The following is a 25,703-nucleotide window of genomic DNA, read 5'->3' as shown; positions in this document are numbered from 1 at the left end:
CGACCGGTACACGACTCCAAGCCTATACGTGACACGTACGATGCACATTACGCGATGCTTGTGCGCTTCCGTGATACGTCATGTGCGTGTATGACACGGTGGGTGCGCGAATCCCGCGAAATATTTGACATTTAAAAAAACATATATATATGTATTTAATGTGAATATTAATTGAAGACAAACTCTAAACTACTCATAAAAGTAATATATTTTTACTTCTAATCCTATATTCCTTTTAAATTCAATTTTGAGGATGCACGCTGGGTGTGTCCTGAATGTGCGCACGGTGCGTGGATCCCATGTGACCTGAAAAAAAGAGATTTGATTGGTTCATTACACTTCCTGTTCTAACTGTTGAAAGACCCCACCCATTTCAATCATTCTTCTTTGACCTTCTTTGGAGGAGCATCTCTTTGCAGAGAAGGAGCTTTTTTGACTAAGTTTACACTTAGCTCAAACTTTTTTTTTTACAAACAATGGCTTCAGGGCAGCAGGCATCTCCAGGATCTCCTCATTCATCTGAGGATGATTTTTTGGAAGAACCACCACGTCCACCACGATATTCATCTGTGGTGAGGAAATTTTTCACCTTTCCTGAGGGACAAACGAAAACCAATGCCACCATAGTAACCTGCAAGATCTGCCAGAAAGTGCTGTCCCTTGGGGATCCGAACAAAAAATATTCATGCGGAACAGCAAACATGATGAAGCATCTGAGGACCCTCCATCCGGTGAACCTTGCTCAGGAGGAATGCCGCAGAATAAGAGTTGTTCCTGCTCCATCAGATCCATCCCAGCCAAGCACTTCAAGGGTGGATCCTTTTTTTTAAACTTCTATTTATTGATTTTCAATACACCAACATACAGCACAATCTTCAATATAAGCAGTAATTGGCACACCAGCTAGATACACGTTTCTCAAACATGGAGGGTCTAAGACCAAATTGCAGCATCTATTAGAACATTACATTGCATTTTCGATACATGAGAGACTATTAGGTTAGCTCTCTACGAGCACATCCTCAGGCACTTCACAGAGACCCCTTCAATCTGAGACCCCCCCCCCCCCTGGCCCTCCCCTCCATCTCCCAGTACCTCAGCCTATGGCCCACCCCATCATCCTGAATCATCAGCAAGAGACCTGCGCCAGAGACCCCATCTTCACTGCTGGGGATCGCCTATCCGTGTACGAAGGAAAGGATGCTCAGCAGGGACCAGCACAGCGCTCCCGTCTCTGTCGGGAGGCTAACTACCCATCTCCCCCTCTCCAGAGGGTTCCGTCACTCGCGGGCGCGACAGTAAGTAGCACGTCAGGGGGCCCCATATATCCCTGGGTCTGGAGCTTGGCAATAATTCAGCATATATGGTCAGTTTGTCTTGGCAGGCCACCAAGTCATCCACCCAGTCCTTAAATTTAGGCGCACGCCCTCTGCCCCAGTGGCACGCCACCCGTCTCTTAGCTAAAAGTAAAGTAAGGGCAACGTATTTCCGATATGTTGCCTGTATTGGTTTGACATATCCTAGCAGTGCCAACAACGGCGTTGGCTCAATGCGCGCGTTTGTCATTATGGCCAGGGCGTCAAAGACCTGTTCCCAATATTCACGTATGCTCGGGCAGTCCCATGCCAGATGAAGAAAGTCCGCCCCTGGGGCCTGACATCTCCTGCAACAATCCGAGTCCTGCAAATGATATTTGTGCATCTTAACCGGAGTGTAGTACAATCTATGGAGATATTTATAGTGAAGTATACGAAGCCTGCTACTGGCCGAAACTTTCTCAGTTTGCAGGCAACAGTACTCCCACTGTTCGTCTGTTAATGCAAAACCTAGCTCCGCGCTCCATCGTGAGCTAGAGAGCGTGGCCGGCAATGTCCTCTGCTCATGCACTGTCCTATATATTGCGGAGACAAGCCGCTTATTCGTTGTATTTTTCAGTATTAATTGTAGCGGAGCCAGCGTCTGCGGCTCCGCCGGGAAGTCTGGGATTATCGCCCGAAGGCCTGATCGAAGTCGGATATAGAGGAAAACATCCAACGAGGTTTGTTGCATGTCCCGAAAGACGTGCTCAGCAGTACGAAAGCGCCCATCACAAAAGAGGTCTCCCCAAGTATCGATGTGAGCGCGCTCCCTGAAACGCTGAAACACTGCTTCCTGCAGCAGGGGCAAACTTGGATGGTAACGGACGGGCATCAATGGGGAGTAGAGTATGGCGGCGTTCAGCAGATGGCCAATACGTTGCCAAGCCCCCGTCGTGCATGTGATGGTGGGCCGCTCCCGCTCTCTGGTTGTAGTTGGGTCAAATATCACTCCCTCCAATGGGGTGGGATGCGCAAGCCAGTGCTCAGCTGCAACTTGCGGCATGTACCTTGGTTGTTTTAACCAGAACCATGCATGATGTGCCTGTGCGCTAAGATAGTAGAGCTCAAAATCTGGCACTCCAAACCCACCCTGCGCATAAGGTCTAATGAGCACCTGCCATTGTAGCCTTGGCTGCTTCCCTCCCCATACAAGTCGCACCAGCTCCGATCTGAGTGTCTTGAAAAAAAAGGCCCCTGGATGGTAAGGAATGTTTAAAAACAGATAAAGCAGTTGGGGGAGCACCACCATTTTGATCAATGAAGCCCGTCCTGCCATAGATAGGGGAAGTGTTATCCAGCGATTGATATTGTCGGAGAGGCGGGTCATAGCGGTGCCATAGTTTAAGCGTGGGAGTTCCTCCTTATCTCTTATAATCCTTATACCCAGGTATTTGAGTACGTCGTCACACCACTCCAATGGGTAATCCAGGGGTAGCGGGCCACTGCCGCCGTCAATGGGAAGAAGCATGACTTACCCTAGTTAATCTGGATTTCCGACAGGGCCCCTAAGATGATAAATTCCCGCAGTATCGGATTCATATTCTGCTGCGGGTCTCGTATATATAAGGTGATATCATCGGCATATAGAGATATCAAAATTTGCCGCATGTTACAAAGCAGGGCCTTGTCTTTATGGTGCTGACGCAGCTTCGCCGCCAGCGGCTCCACTGCGATGGCAAAAAGCAGTGGGGATAACGGGCACCCCTGTCTGGTGCCTCTAGTAATCTGAAAAGTCTGAGACCTATGACCGTTAATGAGCACCCTGGCAGTCGGCGACTGGTACAATAGCCGAATCCAGGACAGGAATAATGGCGGGAAGCCCATTCGCAATAGGACTCCAAAAAGATAATCCCATTCAAGGGAATCAAACGCCTTAGTGGCGTCCAGAAATACAGCCGCCAAAGGCAACTCTGGCGCTACATTATTCATAACAGCGAAAAGCGTGCGGAGGTTATGTGAGGTTGCCCTGCCGGGCACAAAGCCTGACTGATCCGGGAGAATCAAATTTTCCATAAGTAAACTCAAGCGCGCAGCGATGAGCTTGGCCAAGACTTTAGCATCACAATTAAGTAGCGATAGTGGCCTATAGGAATCACATTGCCGAGCTGATTTCCCGGGTTTCAAAAGAGAGATAATAGTAGCTTCTCTCATAGATGCAGGCAGACGGCCAACTTCCAAGGATTCTTCATACACCTCCCGCAAAATGGGGGCCATTAGGTCTATGTAGGTTTTATAGAATTCTATTGGGATACCATCGGATCCCGCAGCCTTCCCTGATTGTAGGCTCATGATAGCCTCCCGGACCTCATCCAACTCAAATGGCGCACATAAAAATTTCCGCTGCCGATCGCTTAACCAGGCCAGTGTTACGTCTCCTAGAAAGTCTTCCATATCCAGTCTGTCCCTCCCCTGCGTGGCGTACAGCTGGGTATAGTGTTGCGTAAAGAACTCAAGAATACAGTCAGTATTCCGATACACCCCTCCGTCAGAATCCTCCAGCTCAAGAACATAACCAGAATACCGAGGCTTCCTGATTGTCTGTGCCAAGGCCTTACCCGGACGGTTCCCCTCACCATAACATCGCGCCACCCAATATTTACCCCGGAACCGGGTCTCCCTCTGCGCCATATCCATATATTCCGTCAGTGTCTCCCTAAACTTGAGCTGAGTATCACTGCTCGGTGTCATGGCAAGTTGTGCCTCAAGGGACTTGAGCTCCCTCTCCAGTCTATTCAGGGTATTAGTAATATCCTTAAGCACTCCCGATCCTTCTGAAATGCAAACCCCCCGAATCGTGGCCTTGTACACCTCCCAAATGATCTCCACACTGTTTACTGAATCCTTGTTACGGACAAAGAAATCCTTAATCTCTTCTCTCAACTCTGTCTGAAAGACCGTGTCTAACAACATGGGCGCATACATTCGCCAGACCCCCCCCCGGGCATGTAGAATTCTGAGGATGCCAATGCAATCTTAACGGGGGCGTCATCCGAATAAGGGCGAGCCAAGTGTTGTACATGAGTTACCGCTGGTCCCATCCCCCTAGATATTAACCAGTAATCTAGCCGCGCCCAGGAAGCTGCCTTTGTGGAGAAGTGTGGCTCAATGATTAGAGTGGCAGACCCTGATGCAGAGGTCTAGTCCGGGACCAGGGTTCAATTCCCCGCCTCGGCGGATCTTGTGCTCAAAAATTCCACGGACCTGCTAATTCTCGCCTCGGTGCCATTCCAATCATGGAGTCCCACTCTGCAACTCTGGGCAATAGCTTGCTTAATCTCCACAACGGCCCCCACAACGCTAAGGATGCCTGGCCTCCACCTTGGGGGTGCCCAGGAGTGGGCGCCTCACAGGGAAAGCCAGGATGGGTTCCACAGCGGTATTCGTACAAGCGCCTTGAGACCCTTGCGGGTGAGTAGTGCGCTATACAAGTATCAATTTACATTTACATTTACCTGCGCTGTGTAATGCGTTCCCTCACTGGCATGCGGGTGGGTATGTCTCCATGCATCTATTAGATGAAAGTTGGCTATGATATCCTGGAGTGCTGCTCGCGCCCTAGTATAGTGGTGAGGCGCTGGATGTGACCTATCTAATCCTGGATCATACGTCACATTAAAGTCCCCGCCCCATATGATATGACTGGAGCCAATATCAAAGATCCTAGCCCATAACGATGTGAAAAATTCAGGTGCATCAGAGTTCGGACCATAGCAACAGGCGAGTGTGATTGACACCGAGCCCAATCTCCCACACTTCAGACAGTACCAACCCTACGGGTCGCATGCGGTGCCAGCCAACTGATACGGTACTTGTTTCCTAATAAGTATTGCCGTTCCCCGTGCATGTGATGAGTATGAGGAGAAAATTCTATACTCTGCCCATTTCTGCGCAAAGTTATTAGGCTTCTGGGGGGTAAGATGAGTCTCCTGTAACATGGCTATGTGTATCTTGTGCCTATCCAGATATGCCAGGATGTGCCTCTTTTTACGTGGCTCGCCCATGCCTCTAATATTCCATGTGATAATGTTCAACTCACCAAGGAAGTTATTGAACATATGCCAGTGGCTGTATCGGTATCTGGTAAGCTATTCTCCACAAAGGCCTCCATGTCATGTATATTAGTGTAGGGAAGTACCTGCATGCGCTCAGTGTGCTCATACTGTTGCCCAATCGAGAACATTGTCGATTTTTCAACAGAACGTCCCCGAGAAGCGAATATCGTACAACTTTCAAACCAACTGTGCCCGCCGCCCACCCCCTCCCACTGAAGCATCTCCAACATGCCAGTAATAGTCACCCCCTCCCCATCCTTTAGGTGCAACGTAAACAAAAACACCACTATCATTCCTACCATGAACCTAGGAAAACCAATCCCCGGGGTATGCCCAAAGAGGGACATTACTAGGTGGCGACACAGCTACCTCCCGCCCCCGGAGCCCAAATCTGACAGTCAACCAGGGCCCACACAGGCAGAGGGTGCCCGATGTACATAAGATAGCGCTCAGAAACAAACAGGTCTCCCCCATCATACACCAGTAGCATCCAGCGAGCTAGTCCATGTGACCAACTGCAGTATTAAATTATCATCTCTCTGATGCACTTAATCCATAAAATCGTTTGCAGTTACATTTTGCAGATGCATTCCAGTTTTTAAAATGTGATTTACTGCATATGAAAGTCCAGACAAGTCACTTTCAAACAGAAGATGAAACATACAAGGGATACATTGTCGAAATCTTGGATCTTCTGCATATAATCTTGTTGTCCGATATTCAGATGCAGGAATCTGCACAGGACGTTCATCATATCGTCCACCTTTTCCTGTTGGAAACAACTGCGGGAAACAACGAGCTTCCAAGCTCTCTTCCCATACACTCATGGGACTTCCTTTTGCTTTTTTCATTTGGAACAACTCAATCGTATTCCCCATCACCTCTTTGGAATGAAGTGGATGTACACTGTAATGTTCATAGATCTCTTCACATCTGGACATGTCCACTTTTTCAATTTGTCCATTTAATGTTTCAGTATCTTCTGCTAAATCTATTTCTTCTTCTCCTACAAACACATTTCTATAGTACTCATTATTTTTTATCAGATACAATGATGCCTTTTGCACTTTTCTAACATCCACTAACTCTTGCCAGATTTTCTTATTCTTAGTAGGAACACCATTAACTAGAATGACTAGTGGTTCATTTTCTGCATGGTCTACACCAATAGTTTCAATATTTTTCTTTAAATCAACAGTAAATACACAACTCTTCCTTTCAATCCTCTTTGTAACTCTGATGGAGGTAATTTACCTGTTTTAGGCTCCATACGAACAATAGCCTGAAACGGGTGCACACATTGAATGAGAATAGACTCATACGTATATAAATCTATCAGCTCTGGAGGAATTGCAACCAACTCTAGATTATTATGAACAGCTCTAGCAGGCATTTTATTCTCATCTAATTTGTTATAACAATATTTGCAAATACGCTGCTCAGATCTCAAATCAAAACAATCCTCTACCAACAAATAAGTTGCAAATTCCTTCCACTTATCATTATCTTCTATTTCACTTTTTAAATACAGATTGACACCCCTAGTCTGATTTTTATAGTGACTTCGCCGACAACAAATACAAGAAACATTTGGTCTTTCACATGAAATTACCTTAAACTTTGTGATTTCATCCTCAAAATTTTTCGTAATCACGGGTTCTACATTGTCTTCAACATTTTGTTCTACTAAAGTGTCAGTTTCTGCACTCTCTTGCTGAGGACCAAAGTAACAAAACTCAATATCATCACAAACCTTCTTCACCTCTGATTCTGACCCACGCAAAAGAGCATGTTCAACTCATTTAACTTTAGTGCTGGACTTTTTGCATAATACAATCTTCTCACAAACTTCCGCATTTGAGTATGATGTACTGCCAGCATCCTGAAATGGTGAAAAACACTTTGACAAACTTTACTAGAAAGACAAGCCAGAGAATGACCTTGCAAACCAGTATTTTTTCTCACTCTGCAAGGGTCTAGTCCTTGCAACACCTTAATCTTTTATTTAACACTTTTTTTACTATATGCTCGTAAAAAACTACATAATTTATCAATAGATTCTTGTCGTACACTACAAATACTACTGCAATCCCAAGGGTACACAGGGTGTTTAGGACGTCTCCCTAGAACTTCATCAGCTATCACTTCTTCTTCATTTCTTTCAACCATTTTCTCTTTGTCAATAGGACAACCATCTCTAACCTCATAACCTCGACCACTGGTGTCAACTGCATACAATAATTTTTTGCTCTGTAAATAACTCTCTTCATTAAAGAAAGGCTCAGAACTGGAACTGTGTTTCCATTCTCCCAAAAAAAATCACAACATTTTTTTCTGTTAATTACTCTTTTCCTCCTACTTTTGACCTTCATTAAATGGATTGGTTTATCTAGTGATCAAATTCTGTTTAATACTAAAATGAATAGTTTCCTTTTTACTTCAAAAGTCTTTTCAACAATGGTTTCAATATGCTTCTTCTTTTTATAAAATAGAGCTCTCTTCTTATGTTTCTTCACATCTTTCAGCAAATTATGTACTACTCTCTTGTAAAATATTTTTTTGCATAATTCCTTATACTGATTTTGCCTTCTTTTACCATACTTTATCTCCTTTGACTGTCCATTTGCTTTTTTGCTTTTCCTCTTATTTTTAATTTTTTTTCTAGTTGAAGCATTCTCAGAGGTTTCAGCATTCCGTGCATTCTGTTTGGTCCTACAAACATTTTTAATAAATTGCTTTGTGATCTTACCAGAAGATTTTTTCTTTTTAGCCACATTATCTTGTTCATTCAATAATTGTGGTTGATGTTTCTTCAAGTAATTCTCCTGTCTCTGTTCTTTTTCTTTTTTTTTTCTGGCATGATTTCTCTATTTTAACGGTGAAAAACAGTATCTGTAAAAAAGAATCCCAAATAAATGTATATTAATAACTTTTAAATTTATACTATTCTATTACTGTACAAACACATTTTATATAAATACTGACTAAGAAACTATAGTCCTGAAACACAAGTGTGACGATGGTTAAAACACTACATGCATAGTGCATACTACTTTGAAGCAGTTCATGCCCTAAAGCCTGCCTCACTAAAAGACTACATGCTAACTGACTGAATGATTACAGTACTATAAGCAGAGACACTGGGTGAGTGACAGGGTAATTGCTAGAAGTGTATGGATACTGACTTGGATATTGATGGTTTGAAAGACAAGTGTTTAGGTGATTAGAGACCTGCATGCATAGTGGATACGTGTTTGAATCCATCCATATGTTAAGGCCTGTCTCAGTCCAATAGTACTTGGATACTGACTGAATGTTTTTAGTATGGCAGAGTGTTTATTGGAGTTTATAGATACTGATTGGGAAATTGAAGGTCTGAAAGACAATTGTGTTGGTACTTAGAGGCCTGCATGCATACTGGACAGACGTTTGAATCAATCCATGTGCTAAGGCCTGCCTCACTCCATTAGTACTTAGGTACTGACTGAATGATTAGACTATTGCAAGAAGCGTGCCTGGGTGAATTCATAAGTGTTTCAGTTGTGGCGCAGTGAATGCATTACTACATGGTGCTGAATAAGTCACTGGAAGAGTGCAAGGGGAGTGACAGGGTGTTTGCTGGAAGTACATGGATACTGACTGGGGAATTCAAGCTGTTAAAGACAAGTGTATAGTAGGTTAGAAGACTGCATGCGTACTGCATAGACATTTGAAGCAGTCCATGTGGTAATGCATGGTTCACTACATGAGTACCTGGGAACTGACTGAATCATTAGACTACTGCTAGGAGAGTGCCTGGGTAAAACTTTTACGTTTTTCGGTTTTGGCGCAGTGAATAGATTAGTACATGGTACTGGATCAGTCACTGGAGGAGTGCAAGATGAGTGACAGGGTGTTTATTGAAGTATATAGATACTGACTAGTTAATTAAAGAAGTGAAAGACAAGTGTGTAGGTGACTAGACGCCTGCATGCATACTGGACAGACGTTTGAATCAATCCATGTGCTAAGGCCTGCCTCACTCCATTAGCACTTAGGTACTGACTGAATGATTAGACTATTGCAAGAAGAGTGCCTGGGAGAATTTATAAGTGTTTCAGTTTTGGCGCAGTGAATGCATTACTACATGGTGCTGAATAAGTCACTGGAAGAGTGCTAGAAGAGTGACAGGGTGTTTGCTGGAAGTACATGCATACTGACTGGAGAATTCAAGCTGTTAAAGACAAGTGTATAGTAGGTTAGAAGCCTGCATGCATACTGGATAGACCTTTGAAGCAGTCCATGTGGTAATGCACAGTTCACTGCATGAGTACCTGCGTACTGACTGAATCATTAAACTACTGCTAGGAGACTGCCAGGATGAAACTTTTAAGTTTTTCGGTTTTGGCGCAGTGAATCGATTAGTACATGGTACTGGATCAGTCACTGGAGGAGTGCAAGATGAGTGACTGGGTGTTTATTGAAGTATATAGATACTGACTAGTTAATTAGAGAAGTCAAAGACAAGTGTGTAGGTGACTAGAGGCCGGTACACAAAGTGGATAGACGTTTAAACAGTCCATGAGCTAAGACCTCAGCCACTGCATGATTACCTCGTTACTGACTGAATCATTACACTACTGCAAGGAGAGTGCCTGGGTTAATCTTTTTAAGTTTTTGTGTTTTGGTGCAGTGAATAGATTACTACATAATGCCAGATGAGTCACTAGAGTTGTGGAAGTGGACTGAAAGAGTGTTTACTGGAGTTTATAGATACTGACTATTTAATTGAAAAAGTGAAAGACAAATGTGTAGGTGACTAGAGACCTGCATGCATACTGGACGGACGTTTGAAGCACTCCATGGGCTAAGGCGTGGGTCACTGCATGAGTACCTGGGTACTGACTGAATAATTAGAGTACTGCAAGGAGAGTGCCTGGATAAATCTTTTAAGTTTTTAGGTTTTGGCACAGTGAATAGATTAGTACATGCTGCTGAATGAGTCACTAGAGGTGTGCAAGGGGAGTGACAGGGTGTTTATTGGAGTATATAGATACTGACTGGGCAAATGAAGGTGTGAAAGACAATTGTGTAGGTTGTTAGAGGCCTGCATGCATAGTGGATAGTCATTTGAAGTAGTCCATGTGCTAAAACCGGGTTCACTACATAAGTACCTGGGTACTGACTGAATCATTAGAGAAGTACAAGGAGAGTTCCTCAGTGAATTTATAAGTGTTTGGCTTTTAGCGCAGTAAATGGATTAGTACATGGTGCTGAATGGGTCACTGGAGAAGTGTAAGGGGAATGACAGGGTGTTTGCAGAAACTGTATAAATACTGACTGGGATATTGAAGGTGTGAAAGACAAGTGTGTGGGTGGTTAGAGACCTGCATGCATACTAGACAGACATTTGATATCGTTCCCGAGCACTGACAAATAAGTGTTAAACGAAAAGTAATTAGTATTTCAAAAAGAGTTCAGTCGATATATTTCAGAAAAAAGATCTTCTTTAATTCTTTTATCCATTCCTTAGGATCTCCCCTTGTGGTCATAACACAACGGTTCGTGATAACAGGAAAACTTAACTGTTGCAGCCAACACGTGTTTCGTATTGGGAGAATGGCCCAACGACTTCCTCAGGGCAAAGACGATCTTAAAAAGGCAACACACTACACATTAGGTCAAACCTAAATGTGGTCCCATACAGTTTGGGTTTGGATATAAAATGTATCCCTCATAGATCAAAAATGCAATATTTGCACATATCTCAATCAATAAATCAATCCAGTCGGCGCATCTCGTAAAGGAAAATGTATATCAGGAAAAGGAGAATACTCCGGTCATAGTCAACGTCTAATATCTGTGTGACATTTGAAGCAGTCCATTATCTAAGGCCTGGGTCACTGCATAAGTACCTGAGTACTGACTGAATCATTAGAGTACTGCAAGGAGAGTGCCTGCAAGAATCTTTTAAGTTTTTGGGTTTTGGCGCAGTGAATAGATTAGTACATGGTGCTGGATGAATCACTGGAGGTGTGCAAGGGGAGTGACAGGATGTTTATTAGAGTATATAGATACTGACTGGGCAATTGAAGGTGTGAAAGACAATTGTATAGGTGATTTGAGGCAAGCATGCATAGTGGATAGACGTTTGAAGTAGTCCATATGCTAAGTCCGGGTTCACTACATAAGTACCTGGGTACTAATTAAATCATTAGAGTACTACAAGGAGAGTGCCTCGGTTAATTTATAAATGGTTGGGTTTTGGTGCAGTCAATGGATTAGTACATGGTGCTGAATGAGTCACTAGAGGAGTGCAAGGAGAGTGACAGGATGTTTGCTGGAAGTGTATGGATAATGACTGGTGAATCGCAGGTATGAAAGACAAGTGTGTAAATGGTTAGAGGACTACGTGCATAGTGGATAGGGGTTTGAAGCAGTCCATGTGCTAAGGCCTGGTCACTGAATGAGCACTTGGGTACTGACTGAATGATTAGAGTACTGCAAAGACACTGCCTAGGTGAATTTATAAGTGTTTGGGTTTTGGCGCACTGAAAGGATTAGTACATGGTGCTGAATGGATCAGTAGAGTAGTACAAAGGCAGTGTCAGGGTGTTTCCTGGAAGTGTATGGATATTGACTGGGGGATTGAAGGTGTGAAAGACAAGTGTGTAGGTAGTTAGAGGACTACATGAATAGTGGATAGGCGTTTGAAGCAGTCCATGTGCTAAGGCCTGGCTCACTGTATGAGTACTTGGGTACTGACTGAATGATTTGAGTACTGTAAGGAAAGTGCCTAGATGAATTTATAAGTGTTTGGCTTTTGGTGCAGTGAATGGATAAGTACATGGTGCTGAATTGGTTACTGGAGGAGTGCAAGGGGAGTGACAGGGTGTTTCCTGGAGTGTATGGATACTGACTTGGGAATTGAAGGTGTGAAAGACAAGTGTGTAGGTGGTTAGAGGACTGCATGTATAGTGGATAGGGGTTTGAAGCAGTCCATGTGCTAAGGCCTGGCTCACTGCATGAGTACTTGGATACTGACAGAATGATTAGAGTACTGCAAGGAGAGTGTCTGGGTGAATTTATAAGTGTTTGGGTTTTAGCGCAGTGAATGGATTAGTACATGGTGCTGAATGGGTCACTAGAGGAGTACAAGGCGAGTGAGAGGGTGTTAGCTGGAAGTGTATGGATACTGACTGTGGAATTAAAGGTGTGAAAGAGAACTGTGTAGATGGTTAGAGGACTGCATGCATAGTGGATAAGCATTTGAATCAATGCATGTGCTAAGGCATGCCTCACTCCGTTACTACTTGGATATTAACTGAATGTTTACAGTATTGCAAGGACAGTTCTGGGTGAATACATAAGCAATAACTGCCTTCTAATTCTACCAAAACTTGAGAACAGGAAAGGTTTTTAAGCAGTTATGTGTATGCAAAGATATGAAGTACCCAAATGCTTCTCTCAAAGTGGTTCCCAAATGCACACAGACTCACAGTGTGATTCTAGACAAGCAACACTATCCCTAGGAGTTTACCAAAACTCATTCACTACTGTGGAAGGGGTAAGGGGACTGCACACAATCTACACATTTCAGTACTGCAATTTAGTGTCAAAGTCTGACACACTTTATCAATGCATAAGCAAAGACTGGCTTGTAATGCTACTAAAACTTGACAACATGACAGGTTTTACAACAGTTATCTGTCAGCAAATACATGATGTTACCAAAAGCTTCTCTCACAATGGTTACCCAAATGCACACAGACTTGCTGTGTGAATCTAGACAAGCAACACTATCCCTAGGAGTTTACCAAAACTCATTGACTACTGTGGAAGGGGTAACGGGACTGCACACAATTTATATATCTCAGTACTGCACTTTAGTGTCAAAGCCTGACTCATTTTATCAATGCATAAGCAAAGACTGGCTTCTAATGCTACTAAAACCTGACAACATGACCGGTTTCAAAACAGTTATCTGTCAGCAAATACACAATGTTACCAAATGCTTCTCTCACAATGGTTACCCAAATGCACACAGACTCACAGTGTGATTCTAGACAAGGAACACTATGCCTAGGAGTTTACCAAAACTCATTCACTACTGTGGAAGGGCTAAGGGGACTGCACACAATCTACATATTTCAGTACTGCACTTTAGTGTCAAAGCCTGACTCACTTTATCAATGCATAAGCAAAGACTGGCTTGTAATGCTACTAAAACGTGACAACATGACAGGTTTTAAAACAGTTATCTGTCAGCAAATACATGATGTTACCAAATGCTTCTCTCACAATGGTTACCCAAATGCACACAGACTCACAGTGTGATTCTAGTCAAGCAACACTATCCTTAGGAGTTTATCAAAACTTATTCACTACTGTGGAAGAGGTAGGAGGACTGCACACAATCCATATATTTCAGTACTGCACTTTAGTGTCAAAGCCTGACTCATTTTATCAATGCATAAGCAAAAACTGGCTTCTAATGCTACTAAAACTTGACAATATGACTGGTTTTAAAACAGTTATCTGTCAGCAAATACACAATGTTACCAAATGCTTCTCTCACAATCCTTACCCAAATGCACACAGACTCACAGTGTGATTTTAGACAAGCTACACTATCCTAGGAGTTTACCAAAACTCATTCACTGCTCTGGAAGGGGTAAGGATACTGCACACAATCTACATATTTCAGTACTGCACTTTAGTGTCAAAGCCAGACTCATTTTATCAATGCATAAGCAAAGACTTGCCTCTAATGCTACTATAACTTGACAACATGACAGGTTTTAAAACAATTATCTGCAAGCAAATACATGATATTACCAAATGCTTCTCTCACAATGCTTACCCAAATACACACAGACTCACAGTGTGATTGTAGACAGCCAACTATCCCTTGTACAAAATATATTTACTAGTCTACAATATCTAAGGTGGCTGCACTCATTCCAGAAAATTTTCTACTACACATTAGTACCAAAATGTTTCTCTCAAAATGATTCCTAAATGCACACAGACTCACTGTGTGATTCTAGACAAACAACACTATCCCTTGCACTATACCAAAACACATTTCTTAATCTACGAGTACTACATTTTAGTGTAGAAACATGACTCATTTTGCAAATTCATAAACAATGACTGGTTTCTAATTGTAACAAAATATAAAAACAGCACAGTTATCTGTCTGCAAACACATGAAAAACACAAATGCGTATCACATAATGGTTTCTACATGCACACACACTGTCAATAAGATTGTAGAAAAAAAAGTACTCCCTGCACTTTAGCAGGAGAAACACATTAGTTTGATTAAAATCAAAATAGACCACATACATCCCCTCACAATTAAATAACTCACCTTTCAAGTTGTTTTGTAGATTAAGAAGTATATCAGTCACACACCAGATTTTCTTATACAGAATCTCTGCACTGTGCACCTGTCAGCAAAACCAAAGAATGGCAAAGTTTCCCTCTCATTTTCCACACATATACATGTAAACATCAAATCACATTCCTTCCCACATTAATTAAAAAGCTTACACACATTTCTATTGGTTAAACATTTTAACCCTTTCCAAATGACATAAATTTGAACCCTACCCCCAATCTGCCTTCTGCCTGTTACCATAGAAACAGGTCATGGAACACTGAACTGAGCACACAGGTCACAAGTTCAGCACACAATGTTGCTAATCAAAACAGCAAGTGTGCTTGACTTTTCAACATATCAGCTTCTTATATATAATGTTCCTTTCAATCCCTTTTTGTTAACCAATAAGAATCATGCGTTTAAAACACAGAAACATGCACCCTACCTTTCAGTGTAGAAGGTTGTCAAACAACCAATGATTTCTTGTCTTTTTTCAAAACTGCATCTTAGCCACCATTTTAGAAAAATCTTACTTTTCAAACTGCCATTTCATTTACATAGACCATCTGAGTGCATCCAGACCTCCCTTCAAGATGCTTAGAGTGTGGATTGTGGGACACAGCTATATTTTCTGAAGCCAAAGGTATGCAGAAAACAAAGGCATTCACAAAGACCTAGGTTTGCCAAATGTAGACATTAAATGGATTGGACAGAGAGGGTTAAAATGGCACCAATTAATGCCATTGGTAAAATCCTTTATGCATATCCAACACCCTGACCTCATAATAGTGCACTGTGGTGGCAATGACCTAGGCACTTTGATTGGGGTAGGTCTGGAAATGCTTATCAAGGACACCTTTGCAGAATTAATTTCGCTTTTTCCCAAAACTGCCTTTGTGTATTCTAACATATGCCAAAGGCAGAAATGGAACTGGTCCAATCATTTTTGTCCACAGATTGAGAAAGCTAGGAAACATGTGAATAGATCTGTTTCTGCTTTTCTCCGAGACTATAGAATGGGGTCCAATTACAATAACAATCTGCGCTTTCATATGCAAGAGATGTATAGGAGAGATGGAGTACACTTTACTGATGAAGGAAACAGAGTCTTCCTCAACAACTTTAGACTCTGTATAGGTACTTACTTATAAGTACCAAAAACTCTCAGGGAACACAACGGCTCTTTTTAGAGCCACTCAAGAACGAAACACTTAAGCTTGATGTTTATCTCCAAAAAATGTCCGTTTTTTATCCTTGGATCCGCGCACCCAACGCGTTAGGAACTGCGCACCCAACGCAAGAGCAACCGTGCACCCAACGCGTTAGGATGCGCGACTCCTAATTTTACCGTAAAAAAAATAGCCCCTATCACTAATTTTCATTATCCCCGGGACCCCATCCCTCGGGGTTTATTAAAAAACGTTGGGGACCGTGGGGGAGCCCCAATGCCCCCATGGTCCCAGCTGGCTCCCCGAGTCCTTCGGGAGCCGGCATTGCTTTTCCACATGGGGAGCTGCTGACATGCAGCTCCCGTGTGGAAAAGCAATATCGTTTGGATTTTGAAAGAGAGAGCAGGTTTCCCTGCTATCTCTTTCAAAATCCAAACGAAGTTTGCTATGGGATGGCGGGAGACTCCCGCCCTGTCATAGCAAACAACAGTGTCCTGGGGGTGGGCACATCAGGACACTGTAGGAGCTGGCCCTGGGGGGTTGTGGTCCCCCTCAATGGCTCCAGGAGAGGGGGCCACACAGCCCCCCTCCCCCATTCATTTTTAGATTTTGCCCCCAGGATTTTGCCCCCCGGGGGCTAATTTTTAACGAAGCGCGGAAGCCCACGCTCCGGGTTTTTTTTTTGGGCCGGATCCGCAAACCCTGCTCGCATTTCGCCAATTAAAAAAAAAAAAAAAAGGGGGCCCCAGGGGGTCCTTCTGGGACCCCCTAAGCAACACTAGAGGGTCAGAGTATTTCTACCCTGCCCCCTTTACATCTTTCACACACTTATTTCCCTTACTTAATCAGCCTCGCTTCTACCGAGGCACAAAATGGCTGCCAACAATTCCTGGTTTCAAATGTAGACAGACACTTAACAGCCAATTAGCATTCAGCGTGTGATCGGCAGGGTGCGAGCTCGGTTCGCAGAGGGTGCGCTCAGGGTGCGCATAGGGTGTGCGGATCCTCCGAGGCCATAGATATATCTATCTTTTTTACTATCATTTTCTCAGGAACTACTGAACGGATTTACACCATTTATGCAAAAGGCAAGAGTCTGAACTAAGGACTACCTCTTTGCCAAATTTGGTGTAATTCCGTTCAGCAGTTCGGGCTGTAGCTGCTTCTACAGGTCCTATGGGAAATTGCATGTGGAAAATACGTTTTGGGACCCCCCTTTTTTTTCAGCCCCCACTTGACGAATCACCACAAAACTTTCAAGATAGGAGCGGACCAGAGCTTGCCAAAAGTATGGAAAATTTCGCAAAGATTCGTCAACCGGCGCCAGACTTATTGAGAATAGAATGTTGCAGATTTCCTATGGAAAATAGGTCTTAATTATAACTACCTACTGGCGACCGCCAGTAGGTAATTATATATATATATAACCTACTGGCAGTCGCCAGTAGGTAAATATAGTTAGGACCTATTTTCCATAGGAAATCCGCAACATTCTATTTGGAATAACTTTGGCGCCGACTGACGAATCTTCGTGAAATTTTCTAAACTTTTGGCCAGGTCCGGTCCGCTCCTATCCTGAAAGTTTCACGGTGATTCGTGAAGCGGGGGCCGAGAAAAAAGGGGGGTCCCAAAACACGTTTTCCCCATATGTTTCCCATAGGAGCTTTAGCCGCAGCTACAGCCCGAACTGCTGAACGGAATTACACCAAATTTGGCAAAGAGGTAGTCCTTAGTTCAGAGTCGTGCCTTTTGCTTAAATGGTGTAAATCTGTTCAGTAGTTCCTGAGAAAATGACATTTAAAAGTACATATATATCTATGGCCTCGGAGGATCCGCACACCCTATACGTACCCAGTGCGCACCCTGCCGTGTACAAGCTGTATTCTAATTGTCTGTCAACACTCCAAATCAGGAAGTGTTGGCAGCCATCTTGTGCCTCGGTAGAACCGAGGCACAAGAAACCTAAGAAACAAACGCGCAAAACGTGAAAAGGGACAGGGTAGAAACACCCTGACCCCCTAGGCCTGCTCAGGGGGTCCCACAAGGACCCCCAGGGCCACAAAAAGCATTTTTTTTAAAGAATCGGCGAAATTCGCGCACCCAGCGTGAATTTCGGCCGAAAATAAAAAAAAATGAAGCGCGGGCTCCCACTCTTCTTTGGTAATTAGCCCCCAGGGGGGCCAAATCCTGGGGGCATTTTAAAAAAATAGTGTGGGGGGTCCCAATCCCCCCACACTGCCCCGGGTACCGCCACCCCCTGAGGCTTATTAATATTTGTTGGGGGGGCTCTCAGGCCCCCCCAGCCCCGGGGACCACCACCCCCGGTGCTACAAAAAATTGGGTGTGAGGGGGCTCTGAGGCCAGCCACCCCCGGGCTGCTAAAAGATGTGGGAGGGGGGCCACGCGGCCCCCCTCCTGGAGCCTTGTTGTGGCCCTGGGGACCGCCACCCCCCAGGGCCAGCTCCTGCAGTGTCCTGGGGTGCCCACCCCCGGGACACTGCTGTTTGCAATGGCAGGGTGGGAGCCTTGCGGCTCCCACTCTGCCATTGCAAAATGCTTTGCTTCATTGAAGCGAGAGCAGGGAAACCTGCTCTCGCTTCAGTGAAGCAAAGCAGATTGCTTTTCCATATGGGGAGCAGCATGTTAGCTGTTCCCCATGTGGAAAAGCAATGCCGGCTCCCGCAGGAGGCGGGGAGCCGGCTGGGACCTTAGGGGGATTGGGGACCCCCCCCATGGTCCCCAAAGAGAGGCCAGGCACCGGGGGATGGAGGCCATAAGTTGCCCGGGAGGAGGGCCACGCGGCTTCCCTCCCCCATTAACAAAAAAAATCAATGGACAGCCCCGGGGGATGGAGTCCCCGGGGCCTTAAGTGGCCAGAGGAGGGGGCTACGCAGCCCCCCTCCATAAAAATATTTTAAAAGTTTGCCATGCCCCGGGGATGGGGTCCCGAATTGGCCATGGGAGGGGGGCCACTCGCCCGTACATTTTTTAAATTTTTTTTTTAATTTGGGGGTGAGACCCTGGGGGATGGGGTCCCCAGGGCCACAAAATAGTAAAAGGAAGGGGGGCCACACAGCCCCCCTTTAAAAAAAAAAAAAAGACGCGATCGTCCCTAGGCCCCGCCCCCTCACAAGCACACTCTGCCCTGTGGCGCGTTTTAAATTGGGGAAATAATTCCCCTTCAATACTGGGGGTCCCTGGGGGCCAACTAGCCCACCAGGTACCTCCAGTAAGCGCCATAGGGCTGCGTCGCAGAGAAGTGCTCCAGGCCACGCCAATTTTTGCACCTCTCTGCAACGCAGCCTTTTGGCGCTTAATGGAGGTGCCTGGTGGGCTAGTTGGACCCCAGGGACCCTCAGGATTCAAAGGGACTTAATCCCCCAACTTAAAATGCGCCACGGGGCGCGTTTGCACAGTGGTGAAGGTAGGGGGCGGGGCCTGAGGTGATATGTGTGCAAACACGCCCTGTGACGCGTTTTAAGTTGGGGAATTAATTCCTCTTCAATCCTGAGGTCCCCTGGGGGCCAACTAGCCCACTAGGTACCTCCAGTAAGCGCCACGGAGCTGCGTTGCAGAGTGCTGTAAAAAGGGGCGTGGCCGATGAACACCTCTCTGCAACGCAGCTCCCTGGCGCATCCACTGCTGATGATGTCACATATTACATCATTCCTGACATGATCAGTGACATCACTGATGACATCTCAAATGACATCTCTGATGACATCATCCACGTGACAATCAGATACACCTCATCATACACTAGTATAACCTTTCATCACTCACTGTAAAATACAGAGTGCCAGATTTAAAACCATTGACACACCAATACAAGTTTCTAAACACCCACTCAGTGATTCCTAGATCTATACACACATCTAATCACCTACCTATAGATTCACTCATACATGCTGTCAATGATCAATAGAACACTATCACATATTCTTATACACTTATATCGACATTACACACCAGCACACATCCTAATCACTTATGGTCATCCTACTCACTTATGCAAACAATGGATCATACTTACTTTTACTTAGCTATACACTTATAAAAACACCACTTCATCTATTCATATAGATAATAACTCATACTTAGTGTGTTATAAAATCACTATTACAAGTATACAGTTATCCATACAGTCGCTCATACAGTCACTGAGTCTTATGTATACTTATTTATATACAAAAACTGACACATACACTGGCTTTTATTTTTCTAGTTTTTTGGACATGTACCATTGAGACATATATTTGCTCATCGCCACACCCATAAAGATATTCACTCACCCAAACAACTGTTATAACATGTAGTTTTAACTTCAGATACCTACTGAATCAACTATTCACACATCTTTGGGCAGTCACACACCCCCCACCGAACCACACACACATTCACTCTCCAATACAAATACTCAGTTAACTAATCAATAACTAATATAGACTTTCACATAGCTAGTAACCAACTGGAGAAGCAGTTTACACAACAATTGACAAAGTGATACAGATATTCACACAGTTTAGTCACTATCCAATATATTTAGTGAGACATTATAAATTAGTCAAGTAAACAGTCAATCACACTGCTACTAAATCCTCCATCCAGATATTTATATGTATATATCCACTCATTCTTCAATGCAAATTGCTATATATATAACACATATTTAAATAATGAACCAAACCACATTCCCTGGATGATGTCATCAGTGATGTCATTTGAGATGTCATCAGTGATGTCACTGACCATGTCATGAATGATGTAATATGTGACATCATCAGAAGTGGATTGCAGGCGCGCGAGATGTAGTTAGTACAACTAACTATATCGGAGGAATTTCAATGGTTTTGTTCGAGTGAAATGTCCAGCTAACTATAACACTCCTAAAACCTATGGTTTTTTCAGTGCATTTCTAAGGTTTTTTAAATGCTAATTCCTAACTATATCAGGCCTGAAACCTATGGTTTTTTCAGCCCCACTGGGGCGGGGTTTTGGTGAATATCAGGTGCTCCAGAAACGATGCCACGCTTGTTAGCATTTTTAGCCCATGAAGAAGTGCGGTCAAGCACAAAATGCGTAGGGCTTCTCGAATAACTGGTGAACTGCTTTGACATCTCATCTGTTGCTGTTTTCATTAAAGCGTCGAAAATTCATCCTCCTGTGTGTGACCTTTCTCGAGGGGATAACTCTTTGTGTTTTGGATTTGTAACGCCCGTCCTGCCGTGAGAAAGGCCCTGCTTCAGGGAATGGACCAGTGCTGATGCCGGCGGCATATGGCATGGATTGGACAGGAAGAAGGCAGAATTCAGCAGTAAGGCACAGTGAGTGTGATCAGGACATTGTCACCAACCCCACTTGGGATTTATTATGCATATTTTAAACAGCGCGGTCACAACTCACGTGAGAGAGATGGTTAGCAATACAAGAACCAGCGAACATTGCGACTGCTCACGCCCACTCGGACGGGGTTTTGGTGAATATCAGGTGCTCCAGAAATGATGCCACGCTTGTTAGCGTTTTTAGCCTTTGAAGAAGTGCGGTCAAGCACAAAACGCGTAGCGATTCTCGAATACCTGGTGAACTGCTTTGAGATCTCATCTGTTGCTGTTTTCATTAAAGCGTAGAAATTCATCCTCCTGTGTGTGGCCTTTCTCGAGGGGATAACTCTTTGTGTTTTGGAGATTATATATATATATATATATATATATATATATATATATATCACAGAAAAAACCATAGGTTTCGGGGGTGTTATAGTTAGCTGTCCATTTCACTCATACAAAACCATAGAAATTCCTCCGTTATAGTTAGTTCTGCTAACTATAACTCACGCACCCGCAATGCACTGCTGATGATGTCACATATTGCATCATTCCTGACATGGTCAGTGACATCACTGATGACATCACTGATGACATCTCAAATGACATCGCGGTTGCGGGTCCCGCGTGATATCATATACGTGGTGGGGCGCGCTGGGTGCGCGACTCCCGCAAAAAACATTTATGTTCCAAAATGATATGTATGTGTCTTTAATATACATATTAAGGCAAGAGATTATGTAAGATATTCATCAAAATAATATATTTGTACTTATAATAAATTTATATTATTTTTAAATATACTTTCGCGAAGTCGGGTGTGTACATCGTGAGTGCAGAAAACCAGGTCAGCAGAGCTGGTGTAGAGCCAGAGAACCAGGTCAGCAGAGCTGCTCTAGAGCCTAAGAACTAGGTCAGCAGAGCTGCTCTAGAGCTAGAGAACCAGGTCAGCAGAGCTGCTGTAGAGCCAGAGAAACCAGGTCACAGAGCTGCTTTAGAGGGAGAGAACCAGGTCAGCAGAGCTGCTTTAGAGGGAGAGAACCAGGTCAGCAGAGCTGCTCTAGAGCCAGAGAACCAGGTTAGCAGAGCTGCTTTAGAGCCAGAGAACCAGGTCAGCAGAGCTACTCTAGAGCCAGAGAACCAAATCAGCAGAGCTGCTTTAGAGCCATAGACCCAGGTCAGCAGAGTTGCTTTAGAGCCAGAGAACCAGGTCAGTAGAGCTGCTCTAGAGCCTAAGAACCAGGTCAACAGAGCTGCTCTAGAGCCAGAGAACCAGGTCTGCAGAGCTGCTGCAGAGCCAGAGAAACCAGGTCAGTAGAGCTGCTTTAGAGGGAGAGAACCAGGTCAGCAGAGCTGCTCTAGAGCCAGAGAACCATGTCAGCAGAACTGCTTCAGAGCCATAGAACTGGGTCAGCGGAGCTGCTTTAGAGCCAGAGAACCAGGTCAGCAGAGCTGTTGTAGAGCCAGAGAACTAGATCAGCAGAGCTGCTCTGTAGCATAAGAACTAGGTCAGCAGAGCTGCTCTAGAGCCAGAGAACCAGGTCAGCAGGCCTGCTGTAGAGCCAGAGAAACCAGGTCAGCAGAGCTGCTTTAGAGAGAGAGAACCAGGTCAGCAGAGCTGCTTTAGAGCCAGAGAACCAGGTCAGCAGAGCTGCTCTAGCTGACACTGACTGACTGACACTGACTGACTGACACTGACTGATTGACACTGACTGACACTGACACTGACTGACATTGATTGACTGACACTGACTGACTGACAGTGACTGACAGACTGACACTGACTGACACTGATTGACACTGACTGACACTGATTGACTGACACTGACTGACTGACTGACACTGATTGACTGACACTGACTGACACTGATTGCCTGACACTGACTGACTGACTGACTGACACTGACTGACTGACACTGACTGACTACTCTCTACTACTCTACTACTGACTCTCTACTACTCTCTACTGCTCTCTCTCTACTACTCACTCTCTACTACTCACTCTCTACTACTCTCTACTACTCACTCTCTACTACTCTACTACTCTCTACTTCTCTCTCTCTACTACTCACTCTCTACTACTCACTCTCTACTACTCTCTACTACTCACTCTCTACTACTCACTCTCTACTACTCTACTACTCTCTACTACTCACTCTCTACTACTCACTCTCAACTACTCACTCTCTACTACTCTACTACTCACTCTCTACTACTCACTCGCTACTACTCTCTACTACTCACTCTCTACTACTCACTCTCTACTACTCATGCTCTACTACTCTCTACTACACACTGTCTACTACTACTCTCTCTACTACTCACTCTCTACTACTCTCTACTATTCACTTTCTACTACTCACTCTCTACTACTCACTCTACTACTTTCTACTACTCTCTACCACTCTGCCTCTACTACTCTACTACTCACTCTCTACTACTCTCTACTCCTCACTCGCTACTACTCTCTACTACTCACTCTCTACTACACTCTCTACTACTCTCTCTCTCTACTACTCTCGACTACTCTCTACTATTCACTCTCTACTACTCACCCTCTACTACTCCCTACTACTCTCTGCTTCTCTCTACCACTCTCTCGCTCCTTCTCTACTACTCTCTCTCTACTACTCTCTCTCTACTACTCTCTCTCTACTACTCTCTACTACTCACTCTCTACTACTCACTCTACTACTCTCTACTACTCACTCTCTACTACTCTCTCTCTACTACTCACTCTCTACTATTCACTCTCTACTACTCACTCTCTACTACTCGCTCTCGACTACTCACTCTCCACAACTCACTCTCTACTACTCACCCTCTACTACTCCCTACTACTCTCTGCTGCTCTCTACCACTCTCTCTCTCCTTCTCTACTACTCTCTCTCTACTACTCTCTCTCTACTACTCTCTCTCTACTACTCTCTACTACTCACTCTCTGCTACTCACTCTCTGCTACTCACTCTACTACTCTCTACTACTCACTCTCTACTACTCTCTCTCTACTACTCACTCTCTACTATTCACTCTCTACTACTCACTCTCTACTACTCGCTCTCTACTACTCACTCTCCACTACTCACTCTCTACTACTCGCTCTCTACTACTCTCTACTACTCACTCTCTACTACTCACTCTCTACTACTCTCTACTACTCTCTCTGGTAGCAGACACTTTTTACTACTCACTCTCTACTACTGTACTACTCTCTACTACTCTCTCTACTACTCACTCTACTACTCACTCTCTACTACTCTACTACTCACTCTCTACTACTCGCTCTCTACTACTCACTCTCAACTACTCACTCTACTACTCTCTACTACTCACTCTCTACTACACTCTACTACTCACTCTGTACTACTCACTCTGTACTACTCACTCTCTACTACTCTCTACTGCTCACTCTCCACTACTCATTCTCTACTACTCGCTCTCAACTACTCTCTACTACTCTACAACTCTCTCTACTTCTCACTCTCTACTACTCTCTCTCTACTACTCACTCTCTACTACTCTCTACTACTCACTCTCTACTACACACTCTCTACTACTTGCTCTCTGCTACTCGCTCTCTACTAAACTCTAGTACTCACTCTACTACTCACTCTCTACTACTCTCTACTACTCACTCTCTACTACTCCACTACTCTCTACTACTCACTCTCTACTACTCACTCTCTACTACTCTACTACTCTCTACTACTCTCTCTCTACTACTCACTCTCTACTACTCACTCTCTACTACTCTCTACTACTCACTCTCTACTACTCTCTCTCTACTACTCTCTACTACACACTCTCTACTACTCTCTACTACTCACTCTCTATTACTCTCTCTCTACTACTCTCTACTACTCACTCTGCTACTCACTCTCTACTACTCTCTAATACTCTCTCTCTGCTACTCACTCTCTACTACTCTCTACTACTCACTCTCTACTATTCACTCTCTACTACTCTCTACTACTCACTCTCTACTACTCTCTACTACTCACTCTGCTACTCACTCTCTAATACTCTCTACTACTCACTCTACTACTAACTCTCTACTACTCTCTACTACTCACTCTCTAATACTCACTCTCTACTACTCACTCTCTGCTACTCAATCTACTACTCTCTACTACTCACTCTCTGATACTTTCTCTACTACTCTCTACTACTCACTCTCTACTCTCTATTACTTGCTCTCTACTCTCTACCTCTCTACCTCTCTCTACCTCTCTCTCTACTACTCTCTACCTCTCTACCTCTACCTCTACACCTCTACCTATACACCTCTACCTCTCTACCTCTCTGTATATGCACAAATATGCACATATATATATGCATATATATGCATATGCATTTATATATATGTATGTGTATATATATATATATATACATATATAAACATATAAATATAATCTGCATATCTATATAAATA

This window comes from Triturus cristatus, chromosome 12, assembly GCF_964204655.1.
Source record: "Triturus cristatus chromosome 12, aTriCri1.1, whole genome shotgun sequence".
Classification (NCBI taxonomy): Eukaryota; Metazoa; Chordata; class Amphibia; order Caudata; family Salamandridae; genus Triturus; species Triturus cristatus.
The sequence above is the reverse complement of the archived record's forward strand: the minus strand, read 5'-3'. Positions refer to the sequence as shown.